Below are 19,998 nucleotides of genomic sequence, written 5' to 3' on the forward strand. Positions count from 1 at the left end.
AAGTGTCGGGAAGTGAATAAGTCACAGAATATTGTATCGCATACGAGAGCGAGTGATGGCGACGGGAGGTAGTGGCTTCCGCTGTTCTGCGGCTGGCGCTGATTTTGTGGTTACGTTTTGCGTAACCTGATAGACGCACGGTACTCGCGCATCCTTTCGTTGCATACAATAACATTTTGTTAGAGTAAAACTCTGGTTATTATTTTACTAACTATTTAACAAGGAAATACTTTTTTTCAATATTTGACTTACGCACTGAGTTTTATTGGATCAAGTAAGCAATGCTAAGAAGCCGGTGCATAGTTTTACCATATATATCTTGGTATGGTAACTATAATTAAAACTTTAATTAGTATGGCCAATAAGCCAATTTAGATAACTAATAAAAACCGTGAATTATCTAAGAACTATATGTCAATAATTTATAAATAAAAATATGAGTCACTATGCGGATGGCACAAGAGGTGGCGACGTCCGGTGCGAGTGCAAGCGATACACTGGGAACAGGTCGTCTTCCGCCACCGCCACTCGCTCGCGGCCGCTCGCCGCCGCACAAGCCGGCATCGGCACTACGCATCAAGAGCACCCACAATAAGCCCGCGTCTTATTACATTAACACCTTGCAATAACGCAACGACCTCGCTTGCCCTCTCCCAGCGCACAATTTATAACATTTCATCGTATATTAAGGGTCCAAGCCTTTGCTTCCATTCATAAAATTATTAATGCGATCGTAAAATTGGGCAAATTTTATTGTCTCGAAGACATAATGGGAAACTAATGTAGCGTGTTATTATTCAGATCGCTCGTAGCCGTAAAATACGAGTGTTTGTGTCCGAGAGAGTGCGTCGGCGTCGGCGATGCGCGCGAGGCAACGGGCGCAGCGTTCCCAGCGGAAGACCCCTCTGCTATTTGAATATCAAACATATTTCGGTTATAATTCATTGAAACAGTTATGATATTCTTCCTCTACATTTTTATTATAGGTACGTGCATTTAATGCTAACAAAATATGTAGATTTTTCGAGATAATGATCTTAGCATCGAGCTGTTTTGGTGCATAAACAAAGCTTTATATAAATAACAATATTACAAAAAATCAGTGTAACAAATAAAGGACTTGATGAGGTCTAGGAAGATTACAATATTGTGCAAACAACGATTTCAAGACAAAGTTCGGCAGATAAATGTTGGGTCTGGGGTTGCAAATATTTTTTTACTTATGACTGAAATAATACAATGAATTGAAACATCTCGTTGTTTGGGAGATAGTATCGCAACGTTCACAGAACCACACAGAGAGCGATTTGTCTGAAGCAGTACGGTGACTGCGCTCCGCTGATATGAAATTATTATTAGAAACACATGGGTTTGCCGACTCAGGCTGCTTGTGTATTTATTTCAATAAATTGCGTTTGTTTTAATCTATCATCAGTAAAACAACATCAAGATTCAGTGGCCAGCGACGACATGTTAAAATATGACTTTGTTTTTTGATGTCTTTTGCTCTTTCTACAAGTAGGTTGGCCAAATATAAATAAAAACTTCTTTATTTGTCACCAATTTTTGCTTTACCGTGACCGCGACCAGTTGAACTTTTGCTATGGAAATATAATTAAAATTAACCAAATAAACGTGGTTGTCGAGAACAGGTATTCCGGTGGTTGGTTTTAAAGGCAAATAATTTGTGGCAAGTGGCTCCGCGCGTGTGTCACGGATAACCCGTTAGTAATTGGAACCTGAATAAGCGCGGCCGCTGAAGTATTTTGGACACGAGGAATAAATATTAATAAAACAGCGCGATTGTCTTTCTTTTTCGTGAGAAAATACTGGCCGGGGTGGAGTGACAATATACTTTTGTTTTTCTTTATTGTTATTGCCGTAAAACATTTAGCGGGCAGTGCTGAGCAATAAAACACGTTATTTTGTGTGACAAAACGTCTCGCTTCATGAGAAAATATTGACCCGCAGATAGAGGAATAAGCGAGTTATTGGTGACGTTCGCAACCAAACAGAACAAGTTAGCTTTTGATAATTATCACATAATAACGAACAATAAAATCCTTACTAATATTATAAATGCGAAAGTAACTCTGTCTGTCTGTCTGTCTGTCTGTCTGTCTGTCTGTCTCGCTTTCACGCAAAAACCACTGAACCGATTTAAATGAAATTTTGTACACAGATAGTCTAGAGCCTGAGGATGGACATAGGCTACATTTTAACGCGAAAAAGGGGTTGTAAGGGGTTGAAAGTGGGGGTGAAAGTTTGTATGGAATTATCGTCAGTTTTACAGGTAGAAGGTTGAAACTTATTTTCAAGGCTAATTTGATAAAGATAAATATGAAATTAAATTTTTGGAAAAATTTTACCCCCAAAGGGTGCTAAATAACAATAGGGGATGAAATTTTGTTTTGCAATATATTCGGTTTTGGTGAATGTTTTGTTTAATACGCTTTGCTGTAACCCTTACCAATATTTAGTCTAGAGCCTGAGGAAAGACGTCGGCTACATTTTAACGCGAAAAAGGGGTTGTAAGGGGTTGAAAGTGGGGGTGAAAGTTTGTATGGAATTATCGTCATTTTTACAGGTAGAAGGTTGAAACTTATTTTCAAGGCTAATCCTTACTTCCTTACTAATATTATAAATGCGAAAGTAACTCTGTCTGTCTGTCTGTCTGTCTGTCTCGCTGTCACGCAAAAACTACTGAACCGATTTAAATGAAATTTTGTACACAGATAGTCTAGAGCCTGAGGATGGACATAGGCTACATTTTAACGCGAAAAAGGGGTTGTAAGGGGTTGAAAGTGGGGGGTGAAAGTTTGTATGGAATTATCGTCATTTTTACAGGTAGAAGATTGAAACTTATTTTCAAGGCAAATTTGATAAAGATAAATATGAAATTAAATTTTTGGAAAAATTTTACCCCCAAGGGTGCTAAATAACAATAGGGGATGAAATTTTGTTTTGCAATATATTCGGTTTTGGTGAATGTTTTGTTTAATACGCTTTGCTGTAACCCTTACCAATATTTAGTCTAGAGCCTGAGGAAAGACGTAGGCTACATTTTAACGCGAAAAAGGGGTTATAAGGGGTTGAAAGTGGGGGTGAAAGTTTGTATGGAATTATCGTCATTTTTACAGGTAGAAGGTTGAAACTTATTTTCAAGGCTAATCCTTACTTCCTTACTAATATTATAAATGCGAAAGTAACTCTGTCTGTCTGTCTGTCTCGCTGTCACGCAAAAACTACTGAACCGATTTAAATGAAATTTTGTACACAGATAGTCTAGAGCCTGAGGATGGACATAGGCTACATTTTAACGCGAAAAAGGGGTTGTAAGGGGTTGAAAGTTGGGGGTGAAAGTTTGTATGGAATTATCGTCATTTTTACAGGTAGAAGGTTGAAACTTATTTTCAAGGCAAATTTGATAAAGATAAATATGAAATTAAATTTTTGGAAAAATTTTACCCCCAAGGGTGCTAAATAACAATAGGGGATGAAATTTTGTTTTGCAATATATTCGGTTTTGGTGAATGTTTTGTTTAATACGCTTTGCTGTAACCCTTACCAATATTTAGTCTAGAGCCTGAGGAAAGACGTAGGCTACATTTTAACGCGAAAAAGGGGTTATAAGGGGTTGAAAGTGGGGGTGAAAGTTTGTATGGAATTATCGTCATTTTTACAGGTAGAAGGTTGAAACTTATTTTCAAGGCTGCTAATTTGATAAAGATAAATATGAAATTAAATTTTTGTAAAATGTTACCCCCAAGGGTGCTAAATAACAATAGGGGATGAAATTTTGTTTGGCAATATGTGAGGTTTTGTTGAATGTTTTCTTTAATATGTTTTGCTATTACCCTTACCAATATTTAGTCTAGAGCCTGAGGCCTTCCTCATAGGCCATATTTTAACGCGAAAAAGGGTTTGCAAGGGGTTGAACGTGGGGGTGTAAGTTTGTAGGGAATTATCGTCATTTTTCCAATTGGAAGCTTGAAACTTATTTTTGAGGTTGCTAATTCTATATAAATAAATATGAAATTAAATTTTTGTAAAAAATGTACGCCCAAGGGCGCTAAATAACAATAGGGGATGAAATTTTGTTTGGCAATATGTGAGGTTTTGTTGAATGTTTTCTTTAATATGTTTTGCTATTACCCTTACCAATATTTAGTCTAGAGCCTGAGGCCTTCCTCATAGGCCATATTTTAACGCGAAAAAGGGTTTGCAAGGGGTTGAACGTGGGGGTGTAAGTTTGTAGGGAATTATCGTCATTTTTCCAATTGGAAGCTTGAAACTTATTTTTGAGGTTGCTAATTCTATATAAATAAATATGAAATTAAATTTTTGTAAAAAATGTACGCCCAAGGGCGCTAAATAACAATAGGGGATGAAATTTTGATTGGCAATATGCTCGGTTTTGGTGAATGTTTTGTTTAATATGTTTTGCTGTTACCCTTACCAATATTTAGTTTAGAGCCCGAGAAAGGATAAAGACTACTTTACAACGCGAAAAAGGGTTTATAAGGGGTTGAAAGTGAGGGTGGAAATTTGTATGGAAGTATCGTCATTTTTACAGTTAGAAGCTTTAAACTTATTTTTTAGGCTGCTGATTTGATATAAATAAATATGACATTTTAAATTTGTAAAACTTTTACCCTCAAGGTTGCAATGTAACAAAACGGAATAGGGGATGAATGTTTGTATGGGAAGATGTTTATGTGAATATTTTGTTGTAAGTTTTATATTTTTTGGCATTTTTTATAAGTTTAAGTAAAAACCACAACAACAACATAATTCACGACCCGTAACCCAGAGGGGTAGGCAGAGACCCAGGACCTACATTTAGCGCGGTCCGGGCACACCTCTTTCTATGTTCTTCTACATACATCAAAGCATAGCACGTTGGTTAAATAAAATAATTAGCCCAAAAAAAAATGCTACCCAAAATAGTATTTCACGCGGACGAAGTCGCGGGCACAGCTAGTATTATATATATATGAACATCTATTGAACGTTTTTATTTGAGTTAACTTGAGATTTGATGACGAATTAAAACACTATAAAATATATATCTACATGTCAAAGTAGGTATAATATAAAAGCCTCCTGCAAGTATAAAAACAATAAATTCTGACATAGTTAAAACTAAATTAAAAACTAAGAAAAAGGAAGTTGTAAACTTATGTAAGAAGTTTAGAAGAAGAAAGAAAAGTAGAAAGTTACAATGTTGCTTTCTATTTTAAGAAAGTATGAACTGAAATATCACATCTTAATATTAAAGACGGTGATATTATTTACGAATAAGCTATGCCATATAAAAATTTGATACTAATCGAATTAGTGTTGTCTGTTAAAATTTTGAAAACTGTAGTATTGTGTCTTTGCTATATGAACAATTCAAATGTAATGAAGGATAAATTGGCGACCGCTAATAAGATAATTGGGCAAGCTCTATGCCAACGTAAATCAACTTCTTAATAGCTTCGTGGGACGGCTCCAACTCTTTAGTAATAAGTAAATTTCGTTTGCTATTGTATTTTGATTAAGATTTATGGTTATATATTGCTGTGTTTTTAAATAATATAAAATACCACAATGGTTTTTTCGCTTGTGGTTTCGGGATTTTACAAATTGCGTAATTGTAATTTAATGTAACATAAATATTTTTAATCACAGTGTCATTACTAGCTTGGTGTAAAATTGTAGAAATCAACTATGTTATTTCAATCTTATCTGCCTCGAGCAAAAACTCTTTTGTATTTAATTCACTCTAAAAAAATGTTTGTACGACATTTTGAATTTTTATTTCTGCAATTATAAACTATTATAAAATCAGAAGTGTCCTTTAATAGAGAGTTTGCAGCATATGGCTATGATACTTGCAATTTCTTTTGTCTTGCGTTACAAAATAAGTAATTAAGATTAGCCTCGAAATTATCAGAGTTTAAATGTTTCCTGTATTTCCCTAAAAAAATCCTGTACGTAAAATTATCCTTAAAAACGAATGTAGATGATTCAACGTACACGTTGTATGATTCACTTCATTGTTTAAGTTTTGTATCGATTTAAGGAGAACGATCAATTACTATTAAATTACAGTTGGAGCGGTAATAGAGGGAATATATTGTCATTGGAACATTTATATCCGTTTTACTTATTTAATTGATACAAATGGGCCTCATTGGTGATCGCGTGGGCTCGACAGTTCCACAGAATGTTTTAAATTCGAATAAATAAGTTATTGTTTGTAATTACGTACTAAGAAAGTCTTAGTTTTCAACACAAATTTTCATTCAATTTAAATAATAATTGGTGAGTTTTCTTTAGATATTTACAGAATACAGTATTTAAGCTTTTAAATGGTATTAATTCCAAAAAGTTATCTACTGAAAGAGGACTTTAGTTAACATTTTGAACATGTCGTACAAAGTATGTCTTAATGTATTGTTGTTAAAATTTAAATGATCTGCTCGATATTTGAATAATGATTAATATGCGGGCGCTTGCGGTACATCCACGTACGCTTTTATTATAATCAAATACATGGAGGCCGGCGGCAGAAGTAATACAAATTGCGTCCTATTGATACCATCAAAATTATTTTGTAAACGCTTCACTGCGTTACACAAATGCCTTTTTTAGGTCAGCGGGCGATTGGGAAATGATCTGTCCGTGTAGTAAAATATAAATAATTTGGTTGTAACGAAATGAGGGCCATTTAGAAACATGAGGGTAATAAAACTAGTGCGTGCGGTGTAAACTCGGTCGCAGGCCTACTAATCACACAACCAACGTAAGTTGAGCTGTAGGCTTTCTTAGATAACTACTCATTTAGTTCTGTACACGTTAGCAGTACGGGGCGAGAAGGATCTCGTAATAACGAGCGTTATAGCATGGAAACGTTTGTCTATATCGGCGGACGAAGCAAAACGTAACTTTGTATGAAATTAACATTCTGAGCGATAGAAGAACGGACGTGCGCTGCGGGCAACTTTTGTATGTGTACTGCGACCGTGTTCGTTGCCCTCTTATTTGTTCAAATTTATGTGATAAAAATGTTTTCGGATATCTTGGCGACTCTTAACTTAGCACAAATCTCTGCGAAGTACACAAGGTGGTATAAGCAAGGTGTAGCAGGATGCGGAAGGAGGGCACTGTGCCGATGACCTTGGACCGCCAAGATATTTGACCAAGAACACATTTAAGATCTCACTATTCAGCCACTACAAAACAAAAATCAGCTATAAAAATTTGTGAGATCCCATGTAAAATCTAGTCATTTCAATTATTAATATTATGCCTTGGCAATTGTTATTAATTTTTCATTGTTAAATATCTCTGGTATGTTCTAGAATTAAAGTAGTCAATAAAAAGTCAAACAAATAAGTCTAACTAAATTGTAATTCTGTTTAAAGATTCAATAGAATGGAGTCTTTAATATTAAAAGAAATGTTACGAAATACGACTTCTTGAATAAATTTATGGTTCGAATGAAATTGAAATTAGATCGATATGAATTTCTGCCAAGGAGCCGGGCCACGTTGCAGGCCTCGTGACCGCCACAAATAATATCACGTCATTATTTTATAAATGTATAGACATCATTTTATCATGAATCTGTAAGCGTTACGATAAGAGGTATTACCATAAAAATTTGCGTCCATCGACAACAGATAACGAGAATTGTTTTCGACTTTCGATACTGTACTGATTTCAATAAAAATGAGTTTTGAATACATACTCAAATTAACAATGTTTTTTCTTTGAAGCAGATACAGTGATTTTCTATGAACTATTTTTTTTTAACAAAAATATCTTCTTCTTCTTCTTCTTTTAATTAGTAGTTTACCCCATCGTTTTGTTCGATGATCACAAAAATATATTTAATTAAAAATTGTGTTTACGAATGTTTACCATACAAAGTAATCTAACCTTGAAAGTTCATCTTCCTTAATCCATTTGCAAGGACTTTATGCGTTTTGATTTAAGAAATCATAGCAACTAAAGTAATCGAAGTAAGTAATCTGTAATATTAACTTTGTATGTAATTAATTTTGACTGGTGGTAGTCTGTATAAATCTTGGTGGAGCCATAGATTATTGCGTGCGTATTCTGCTACTAATTAATTTAACGCTTTCTTTTCATAGCTAACAAGAGGGAGTGAATGAAATTCCAAAAAGCGTAAATGAACGTGTAGTGTATAAGTTATCGCGATGCTCATTAAATACATTCTTGACACGGCTTCATAAGCGCCCTGTAGACTCACTAGATGCACTGACTATACAGCATGTTTCTAAATGATCATGACTATTTTAATTATTTGTGATTGATTTATTCTTGAAATATTATATATTTATATTAAATATTATTTTAACTTCCCACGACTAATTAAAATTGTTTTCTAGAAAATATTATAAATTTTACAAACAAAATAAATGTATGCACGTCTAACTTGTTTTAACAAGAACTATAAACGCAATATGTAAGTATTATATATACATTCAAGATAAATTTAGACCAGGCAATATGGACCATCCTGTAGATGCAAGTTAATAAGTTGTGTATGATGAGCGGCTAGGGCTGCGTTTGCTGTGTGGCAGACAGATGTCATCTTGTGATATACACGCCACATTGTGTGGTAATTTTACTCGGTCATTTAATTGCCGTTTCACTGTATTCAGACAGCGGTGAGATTAATTTATTGAGACACCTTGAATTGCTAAGTTTTAAAACAATATAATTTATCATCATTAGAGACAAGTGGGGGCTCACGCATGACATGAAGACGACTAAACCACGACAAAATGAATGGCTTATGAAAAGTTAATTTTCATATCCTTCCTAAACACAATTAAATACAGATTACCCTTTAGACTGGTTCAACTGTTTTTTGCAAGATTATTTGATTTTATACAATGTTATATTTAACGTGACACAAAAATTATACAAAAACAAAAAGTAAAGTCAAGCGTTAGTCTAATTTTTTAAATATCAATTTGTATAAGCACTGTCACGTTTTAATAAAATAAATCTATTTTTGCAATACTAACAAATTTCTTCCTTAGATACTAGATAAATAGAGTTCCGCAGCTATCTAAAGTATAAAAATTACATTATCTTTGGTAATTGTTGTTTTCAACATAGTTTATTCTCAATGGTTTTATGTTGGTCGTTTAAAATTCAAACAGTGGTCGGTGTGAGTTGTTCTACTGTCATATTTACTCGTCCAATCTTCGTGTTAGCTAGCTATTAATATTAAAAGAGGTCGGCTTATACATTTTTAATGCGGCTCCTGTCATTGCAACATTATCTATTCAGGTTATAAACAAGATTGGCTCCTGTTCTGTGGTAACAAATTGTGTAGTGCGACATTTGCACAAAAATTTATGTTCTAACACTAATCTAAGCATAAGTAGAACTAAACTAGCAAGAAGAATAGCTAATTATCAGTAGTCAATTGATTGTGATTAAGCCATCAGAGGAGTTAAAGATAGTAAGAATTATGGACAGAAATAGGAACTATCAAATACTTGTCACCACCGGCTTCATACAAAACGACCAATCCAGGGATCAACATCGATAATCAAACAAACGAGACAAAAACACAATTCAGATTGACTTAAACATACGTTTAAAGAAAAGTTTGAGGTATTAAATTCAAATATAAAAATGGAATAGAGCATTCACAAACAAATCTGTAAACTGCATACGAAGTTAAATTGAATCTATCTAAAAAAACTGAACAATGATCATATCTCGCGAATGACATAAATTAAGTGATAAAATTACTAAGTGGCGTCAGACAACAAACGTCGCTTCAAATATGAAATGAGTTAAATCGCAGTTAACAGCATAATGTCTGCTTTTAGATTTTTTGTTTGACACGTTACCGTCATGGCATTTCCTGCTCCCGCGTGGTTCGATTTTTTAACCACAATGTGAGACCTAACCTACGATCACTTTAAGTCGACAATTGCTTACTGCAGGACAACTTGTTCAGCTTCAGTAAAGTGGTGATTAATTGTGATATAAAGACCTTTATATTTCTGTTGTTCTTCTCTGTCTCGTCATTTTTAAAATGCGTAACTAAATGTTACCATCAGGTTGACATTAAGCGCTATTTTCATAGTCGTTTTAGGGCGTTAAAAATAGGAGAAACAGTTGTTACTTACACATCAATAAAAAAAAAAAAAAAAAAAAAAAAGAGGATGTCCACACTCAGACATCGAATGTTAATCGAGATCGAAATAGTGCATTCATGATTTAAGATTCAAGAACAGCTCGAGGATATGTCCAATTAGCCAATGCATAGGCAACGTAATGCGATAATTCCGCGAGCTCAATTGATTTCACGTCCACAGATAAAACAGCTGGATGTTGTCTAACGGCGGCGTTATCAGATCGACGCGTCGCCGTCGCCGTCGCCACACGCCGCCCACCATGTGGGAAGTCGGCCCAGCGCCCGCCGGGAAATTTTCAATCGCTGCGATCGACTTATTTCATTATGTTTAATTTCAATGCCATCAAATCCAAAACGATCTCGTGTGCATAATTCGTATGCCTTATTCGTGTAACGAAATAAATTAAGGGACATAAAACAAAGGCGTCGGGGACTTATATGCCCGAATAATCCGTATTAACAACTGAGGAACATTCAATTATGCTAATTTTTATGGCCATTTACCGAGTGTATTGACTTAAAAGCTTAACAAACGACGGGCTCTAGCTTCATATTTTACAACAATAAAAAACGTATATGGAGCAATATGTGCATAAATGACAATATTTATCCGGCGGCGCTCGCAGGCTGAGTCTCGATTTATACGCGGCGCTCGGGAACGGCTGCGCGCACAGCGGTGTGCCCGCGCTGTAACGTCCAGCATCGTAATCGACAATTAATTATCTCAGTTTCAATAATACATTCGACATACAGATGAAATTGTATAATTTTAATCGATATACCGACTCTAATAAGGTATTAAACTACCGCTCTGTTTATCAATTCTCATTCCCATTGGATATAAAAATGTAAAAGTCGTTTGAAGACTTATTGTCTCAAAATAATCTACATTATGCGAATACGTGATCGTTTTGAAGACCTGGTTAACGGATCAAACGATGGCGTTAGGATTTAGAGGCACACTCGTATGTGAAAGTGTACGGACGCAGAACGTGGCTAAGTATTTATGTGTCATTAATGCAGGCTTGTTAATAACGACACATCACGTCCTCGGTTCACAAGCCGTTGGGAGCGAGCCACACATTTATATTCCGTCAGGTTTGTTGTGGCGTTTAGATTTGGATTATGTTCGGTCATTGTCATTCAGGGTGTTATGCTCGTATCAATTGGGAAGCAATATGGAACACTTTGTAAATTGATATTGATATGTAGTTTAGATTGTTAACCGCGTGTCTAGTGTAGAGATTGGGAAGATCCTGTTTGAACATTTAAGTGAATACAATGCATGCAAATAAGGAATTTTACCAAAAAAATCATACATCCGTGTTATAGGCTAACATAACTCAGGGTTAATTACTCAAGATTCAGTAGTGTTCGCTCCACCTTTTTGTTTGTAGCTTTAGGTGTAGAGACATAACTCTATAGTTACTATTTAAATTTAAACAATGAAGGACTATTTTAATACTAGCTAATTAAGTCTTTTTAGAGGGCTAACTTCGACGCTATCGCTCAAACTGCGGACGACATTCACTGCGACGACTAAATGTTAATCTCAACTCGACAAAATATAAAAGACACGAGAGTGCGAGGACTAATGACAAATTATTACAATACTGGCACACCTGCCATTCTTTTGATCAGACATTTCTCTCATTTATGACATTAATCGAGCAGAATGTTCTCATATTAACAGTTTTGTCTGTGACAAAGCGCCGCGCCCAGACAATGCTAGTGTACCTCACAATCATTTTTTTGTATTGCATTATGTTCCCTTTCAACTCATTTAATTTTAGATCAAACTATAGTTCTTACATTGAGTTCACGTCATTATTGTCTCTGTTAAATAGAAAAGTTAGTGACATAGGGTTGTAAGTGTTGGCTGGGTTACTGAGAATTATACTTTAAGTGGTAAGGTGCAGGTTATCTTTTAGTTTAGCTCCGTTTATGGAGTATGGATTGCGAGGTGTTTAATGTGGAGCGGATAAATAATAAGCGGCATCTCTTACAGGACGACAGTGGGTAGATGTCGCGGGCCCGTCTACGGCGAAGTCGCGGCCGACTGTGCGGGCGTGCGAGCTTTGTCTAGCCGCAAGCATTAATCTTTGCGCTAGAGATGAAGCGGTGTTCATTTGTCATCTCGTGCGTTGATTAACCCCTAAATAATAATCGTTGTAATTCAAATAAGATAAAAAAAATTAGGACAATGAACGGACACGAAAGAAAACAAGATAAAGATAATTTCAAGATAGCTATGACAAATTAGATTTTCTATTGTAAAAAATTGTACGAAATATTTTTTATTTTAAAGTTACAACTCGTACTTTGATACACATTTTTTTAACTCAATTATTTCTTTACAAGTTGTAATAATCATAGTGTAAAAATAAAAAAAATGTACCAATATGTCAAATTTCCTGTGGGCACGATTTGATGCCACTATTATGGCATTGTTTTAAAAAAATAAGACAGTACAAATTAAACGAAGACCTACCTACCCCAGGCGAATAAATTAGTCAGTCGTTAGGCGGTCCGCGAACATCTCAGAAATATTATGTGCATGAATAGAGAGGCCGTATGACGGACAGCAGAAAGGACCGGCCTTAAACTTACCTTGTATTATTTTGTCATTATTAAATTCTCCTGTCACCGGTCGTTTTCATTTCACCCGAGAAAATATTGTATGCAAAATTATATGACATTTGAATACACGTAAAAAGCTCGTATTGAGATTTGTTTTGCGGTGACTCAAAGAATTCTTTGCTCGGAGAATGTTTGAGCGATGGTTGATAAGCTGGGGACTTGCTGTAGTCCAGTACAGGGGAGTCGGAGTAAGTTTACATAGTACATTACTACAAGTTCGAATCTTGTAGTTGGCATTATTGCTAACTGCTTATAATTTATAGTTTATTTTTAAGTTGCTGAGTATACATTCACCCACACCTTTCTCTTCTTGCAGGAGTTTGTTTAGAATGGCTTTAAAGATAGATCAATTGAGCATTGGCAGGTGTCAAACTAGAGAAAACTATGGTTATCCATTATCAGATAAGAATATCAATCCTGACTGTAGGACCATAGGGTCCCTAAAGATGATTAAGGACAGACACTGGCTCACCACTACCACACTGGAGCGCAGGCGCACGTCCGCTTCGTACCGCGTTCGTCACTCAACTACCCAGAGACAGCTGTGCCTTCCAGTGTGGTACATGAGACAGTGAATTGTATCTATTGCATAGACACAAACACTACACTGACCGTCGATAGATTATTCGCATCAGGATACCTACGATACTCATATCATGACTCATTTGTTAGTAAATTTGTCATTGAATCGAAAAATATGATTCCGTTTTATTAAATACAATAATGCTTCAATACGATTGTGATTCTTGAATTATCAGCCAATCATGATCGAGGGTCCGTAATGAATCAAACGGCATGTGACTTAAGAGCAACAACAAAGCCCCATAGAGGAGGTAATCATGCGGCGAAGTGAAGGCCTCAGTACGTTATCGACATGTCCTCAACAAGCCGCAAAATGAAATTTCTCGACTACGTCAATCATTTTCCCCTCCGTACAATCACCCTGACGTCTACTGGTATGCCCTAAGTTAAGTATAGAAAGCGATTTCATATTGATTTTCTTTAAGTCTTGAGACGTTGTCCCTTCGTTGAATTATTTATTAACGTCAGTTTTCTGTGATATTTTAATGTTATTTTCAAATTATGTTTTAATTATAATGTTGCATAATGTGAAAATCAGCCTTTATTAGTTAAGAAGAAACAATTCTTAGAAACAGATTATTTTAGATTAAATAATTTCGTGTCAACAAATATTTTTAAAACAAACTCAACCGCTGCGTTTATATCTTGTACCGCGTTGTAACGTAATCAAGGCATCATTCTGATCCATAAGAGCTGTCTCTCCAATCGATAGTCTATGTGCACAAAATTGCCACATAACAAACGAGGAGGTGCGTAATGCAATGCTAAAATTTACTTGTTCTCTTTTCCAATAACGAGGGATCTGGAACATGTTTATTTGGCACTAGCTGTCCACCGCGACTCCGTCTATGTGTTCTTCCAGACTATGATCTAGATCTATTCCAAATTTGATCGAGATTCGCTGAGCCGTATTGGAGTTCCATCTAAACATTCGCATTTATAATATATATTATTATTTTAGAATCTAATAAATGTTTTGTGAGTATAACAAACGGTTAAAATCTAAGTTTTTTAAAGCTATGGTGTGAAATTATTAAATGTATTTTATTTTAGACTGTATTTTATAAATGTACACAAATACAGATCGATTTAAATGTCATGGATGGCCGGTGAGCGTAATGACCTCGCGACGTTTTGGCTAAGAGCGCAGTGCCGCTGACGGCGCGGGCTCGCTCGCTTCAGCGACGTCCCCCCGAATGCTATCCCAGACGGAAAAATATTCCAGAATTGAGATTGATGTCGCACGCATGTGCAGACGGCCTGTCTGTATGCAAAACAACTCGCCGTTAAATATAGAACTAATTTATGGTCATACCGCGCGATTACAGATAAAAATAACTGACTCACTCTCACCTCGCACTATGCCTCTAAATACAGTTTGCGTTAAAATAGAGATGGCAATTTTTAAAATAATATGTTTCAATTATTAAAAACATCCATTAATAAAAAAATTAAGACAGCTATGCCAATGTGATTAAATAAGCATCAACTTGCATTGAAAATATTGGTAGGGAAAAGTGGCGAATTTATTGTAATCTTCGTACTTTTTTTTAAATTACAGTTATTATTTACAAAACGTGTTTTAAGGACCGAATGGTATAAGGAAAGAGATAACACAACCGACAGGTATAAATAAATGAATTATTTAATAAAACGAATAGAAGATAAAACTTTGTCAATATACAATTAAAATAAATCCAATTTAAGGGTAGGCTCCCACGCGATAAGAGGTGTTATTTATACACCCTCATCTCACAAAGGAACCGCTGCCGAATATCACCCATAAATATTGGACTGAGGTGTAATTTTTCACATACCAAGTCTCCTCGAGCGTCGCACCTTTAAAATAAATGCAAACAAAATTTAATAGGGAGAGATGCGCGGGATCGCGGGCTTCAGGTAAAAATAAACGATAGTCGACCGATGTTTGTGATTATTTTGTCGCAGGAAAGCATTTTACGGTCTCAGATAATGCTCGGAAATTGTAGTTTTATGTGCACTTGACGAATGTCCGGAGATCTACAACCCTTTGCGCGTAGCCGGCCCCTTGAGGGAAGGAAAGCTATCACGGAGTGTATCGTACCATTTATAATTGTGAATCGAAGCAAGGATAGACAGCGAGGTGCGAGGCGCGATGCGCGGTCCTGCATTTATTTACGGTTATTGGTTATGGCCAAAGTTGAGCGACGGCCTTGCTCCCGTGAGCCTCGTAACGCCTCGGACTTCGCCCGGACCTCGTCCGACCCGTGGGGCGCCGCGCCGCCTCCGATGGATATATCCATCTTCTGGGAATAAACTTGTTTCTAGAAGAATACACTCTTTTACCATATCTCTTTCTACATTATCGACTACAATTTTTATGAATATCTTGTCTTTAAATAACTATGAATACATCTTTTTATTTATGAATTATTACCTACTTACTACTGAAATATGAACTTAATTTACGAAACATTTATTCCGAAATAAAAAAATCATGAATAAGTCACACGTTGTGCAATATCACAAAACAATGTAATTCTATCAAATAATGGATGAGCAATAAAAAGGAATAGAGACATTGCACGCATTTGCAATAAAAGTCACACCATAAATAACGATCATGAAATATAATACACCTGCAATCTTCGGAAAATGGGAAAATCATTTTCCGAGGGCGGGCGCGGTCCGGCGTAATATTGTTATAAATGTACTTTTCCTAGAGCATAAATAATAATGTTCGCTGCGCGGCTACTGGACATCGGGGGCATATCTGTTGCACGCTACTAAAGTATAACGACGGAACTTCACTTTTCCTTTGCTTCTTTTTTTCAATATTTTTCAACATATGGAAATAAAAAACAGCATATGAAGTGTAAAGACAAGTAAGACAACCGAAATAATCATGAAAAATGTCAAAGATATTTAATAATCAAAATTTAAATTTAGATAGATACAGAAGTTAACAGGGTTAATTACATGCCCTGCGAAATATAATAAATAAACTTTTAAAGCCATTTTGTGTCTGACTTATATTTAAATTGCGTAATGATATAATGCAAAAAATGAAAATGATATATATAGGAAAGTTACTGAGAATTTTTTTTTCAATTATATGTTGCCGAAAACACAGTATCTCAGTAACGCCATATTGTTCATTGAATGGCGCGGCGAGGAATCGCGCCCACCTCAGGGAGCCATTTCACTCCGACAGCTTGTAAATTCGCCATTACGCGATATGAAATATGCCCGAGGTATCGCGCACTTTTTACGAGGAACGGCTATGATTTTTGATGATACGAAAATACTCTTTTATTACCTACTTTCCATTTCGACATTGATTACAGATCACGATGAACTAAATATTTCGACGGGCAAATTTAGGTTGAATGTAATGTAGGCGTTCGAGCACCGATGACCTGTTTACAGCTCTCGCCGCCGAGTATCCAACCGAATATACCTTCGGATATGATGTTGATCGTTGCATTACAATATTTCGATGTTTCAACACGAAATTTGGCTTTTGTTCTCGAATCGCAATAATGTCTTTATGCGGCCACTAAAGCGATTTTATATCAATTAAGAGTGTGATTTAGACCCGCCGGAAAAATGCAAAACAATGAGGTGCCGACTGTCCACAATGGTCTTGAGAAAATTATGCGCAATGAAACGTCTGATATGTGCGATCATGAGCGAGCTTAAATCTGTTCCAAGATCGAACGCCACGTCATAAACAAAATGAACTTATTCTTAACGCTCGCCAAATGGATACGTTATGCTTCATTTTAAAAATGAACAAGCATATGTCACACTGGTCCGAGCCGAGTGCTTCGTTGAAAGGAATATAATGAGCGATGGCTATAGGAAATTGTTTTGACCGAGAATAGATTATGGTATTAAGAGGCACGGTTTTACAATTAAACATGTCGTCGCATGTCGCGTAGAACATTAAAATAAAATCACTACTATTTATGTATCCAAAAACGTCTCGCACTGAGCTCTTATAATGTAATAAATCGTCTTGGAAATATAACCATCAGCGCTCTGTCATACGCTCGTCGTCTGTTGCGCCCGCGCTTGTGCTGCATCCCGCAGCCCCGCATCTCCGCTGCCCCGCACCTCAACCAGCCATACGCCATAAATCGTAGAAACGTAAATAAAAAAGAGCGTTCCATATTTTAAACTTCATTTTAATAGCCCACTATTCAACGAGGAATTAAGACGTGTTTATTAACTGAACACTCGTAATACATACAAGTCTTCCCTTCATAAGTTTCTCTGCTCCTTGATGTCATAAATCTGTATTCATGTTAACTTTCTCGTACTTATTTTGTTAATTAATCATGTAGCGTTCTTTTTAAACATATTTGTTAAGAAAATCTTGATTTTACTTTGTAATGCGAACTAGACGACAAATGAACACTACTTATTTTCAAGTAAAAATAATTTTGAATGTCAACCATAGCTGAATATTTAGTTTTTTATGATATGGTGGTAAACTTCGTTATCTCTATATCCGAAATCATAAGTTATGCTACAGATGCGTTATGATGTAGATACCAAACGAAAAGGAAAGGATGGGATAATTTATCGTCTTAGTGAACTTATAAAACAATTTTATGAATTAAATGGATTGCAACATGTTCTATGTATCATCGTCAGAACATCATGTTCATGTGTTGTATATTTTTCAAAGAGCAAACAAAATTTTAATGCACAGAACAATCCATTTAATAATAAAGTTAACTACAACATTATGCGAAACCTAAATTGTGATAGATTACATTTGTAGAGTTTTACAACTATTATTGGAAAAGTTAGTTGAATAAACAAAAAAGATCTTTAATATGACTTGGTTGTTGTGACAGATACAGAATTTATTGACGTCGCAGAAGCAACAAAATTGCCTATATTGATGCAAATTGAAGGTAATCAGGGCCTAAGTTTATGGTTCGAAAGAAGGGTATGGAGTAAGTTTGTATTACTTACGAGAAAAGTATTTTTTTTATATCATCTCTAAATCATTCTTATCTTAAAGCTAAAAGCGCTTGAATGTCATAAATGGTTAATGTGTAATGTTTTGTTAGCGCGTCAGGCGTCATGATATATTGCCAACAGCTGTCTTACTAATCAATAACAACCTATCATACGACTTTTGTCTTGACGACTATCAAATTGCCGCACTTTATTTTTTCCGTGCCAAAAATCAACATCATCTACCATGGAATGTTAATAACACGATATTTTTCAACGCGATGTTAATCTTAACAAATTGTTGAAATTGAAAATATTTAATGATACGCACACAAAAGAGACTACGTATTTAATTTAAATTCATTACGAGGCATTAGCGATTGTGATAACCTCTCTTAAAACAATAGCCGAAGTGTTAAGATGCTGTAAGTGATTTGACTAGTTTTGACTTCATGCCAGAATGACTAATTCGCGCTGAGGTGTCGTGATTTTCATTTCATTACATTTTTCTAAATTTCAGTATTAAAGTTGATACCGGAGACTATTAAAGAAATGTATGGAGGTGATTTATTCAACTTTTATTGTTTAATGACTGTTCAGCACACACAAAATAAATTTTATAAAACGTGTAAAAACAGTGATTTTTCGCATGTATAAAATGTTAAGAATGTGGTAATTACTTATTTTTAATATAATTGCTGTTAGTTTGATTTCTGTCATACATTATACCTAACAAATAACACAAATGAAATTACATATAATGGTTTTTTACGTTTAATTATATTACGTTTTATTATAGACCAAATTAGTATTGATAACTATAAAACTCTGGAGTGGGAACGAAAAAAACAAAAAGCAAAGCTATTATTATTAATTAATGTATAAGATAAAAAAATACAACATTGTTATATGGTATCTACAGAATAAAGTTTTAATAAATCATGTGGTTGTCCATCGCCATAACCGATGGTTTCCAGTCGAGTGAGGTTTGACGACAGCTGTACCAACACATAACGTTCCTCGAATTCCACCGACACGCAATAAAGTTTTATAAAACCGCGGTTATCGTAAACAGAACAAATAGCAAAGTTTACGAGCCATTCGTCGCGGTTTTCCATTTACATCGCACAGTCTTCTCATAGGTACCTATACCTACCGTGACGTTATTTCAATAATTCATAAGCTTATTGAAGTACACAGAATGTATATAAAACATTTTAAATATATATCGAGTATTGACTTTGTAGAATAGAAGAAGGATATGAGCAAATACTACTGCATTTTAACTTCCACGCTACCTACCGATGATTCATAACAACATACAATGAAGTTATGACTATTTACCTAAATGGGTTCTTTATTTCTTCTAAACAAGAATTTTGTTTTACTCCTTATATTAATACTAATTTATTCTGTTTTGAAAAGAACACTAAGAACTGAAAATGGGAAGGCAATAAACAGAAGACAATAAAACGCATAACGCGCGATGTATTTTGAAAATTCTTCAGAGACCGATTTAGAGCTGTTAGCGCTACTTAATAATAAAAGGTTTTCAACAAAGGCCCATTAAAATGTAAAGTCATAACAGGAAACGTGATACGGTGGCCGCGGCTTCTTAGGATCACCTCTTTCATCATAACGGC

The sequence above is a fragment of the Papilio machaon genome, chromosome 1 (assembly GCF_912999745.1).
Source record: "Papilio machaon chromosome 1, ilPapMach1.1, whole genome shotgun sequence".
Classification (NCBI taxonomy): Eukaryota; Metazoa; Arthropoda; class Insecta; order Lepidoptera; family Papilionidae; genus Papilio; species Papilio machaon.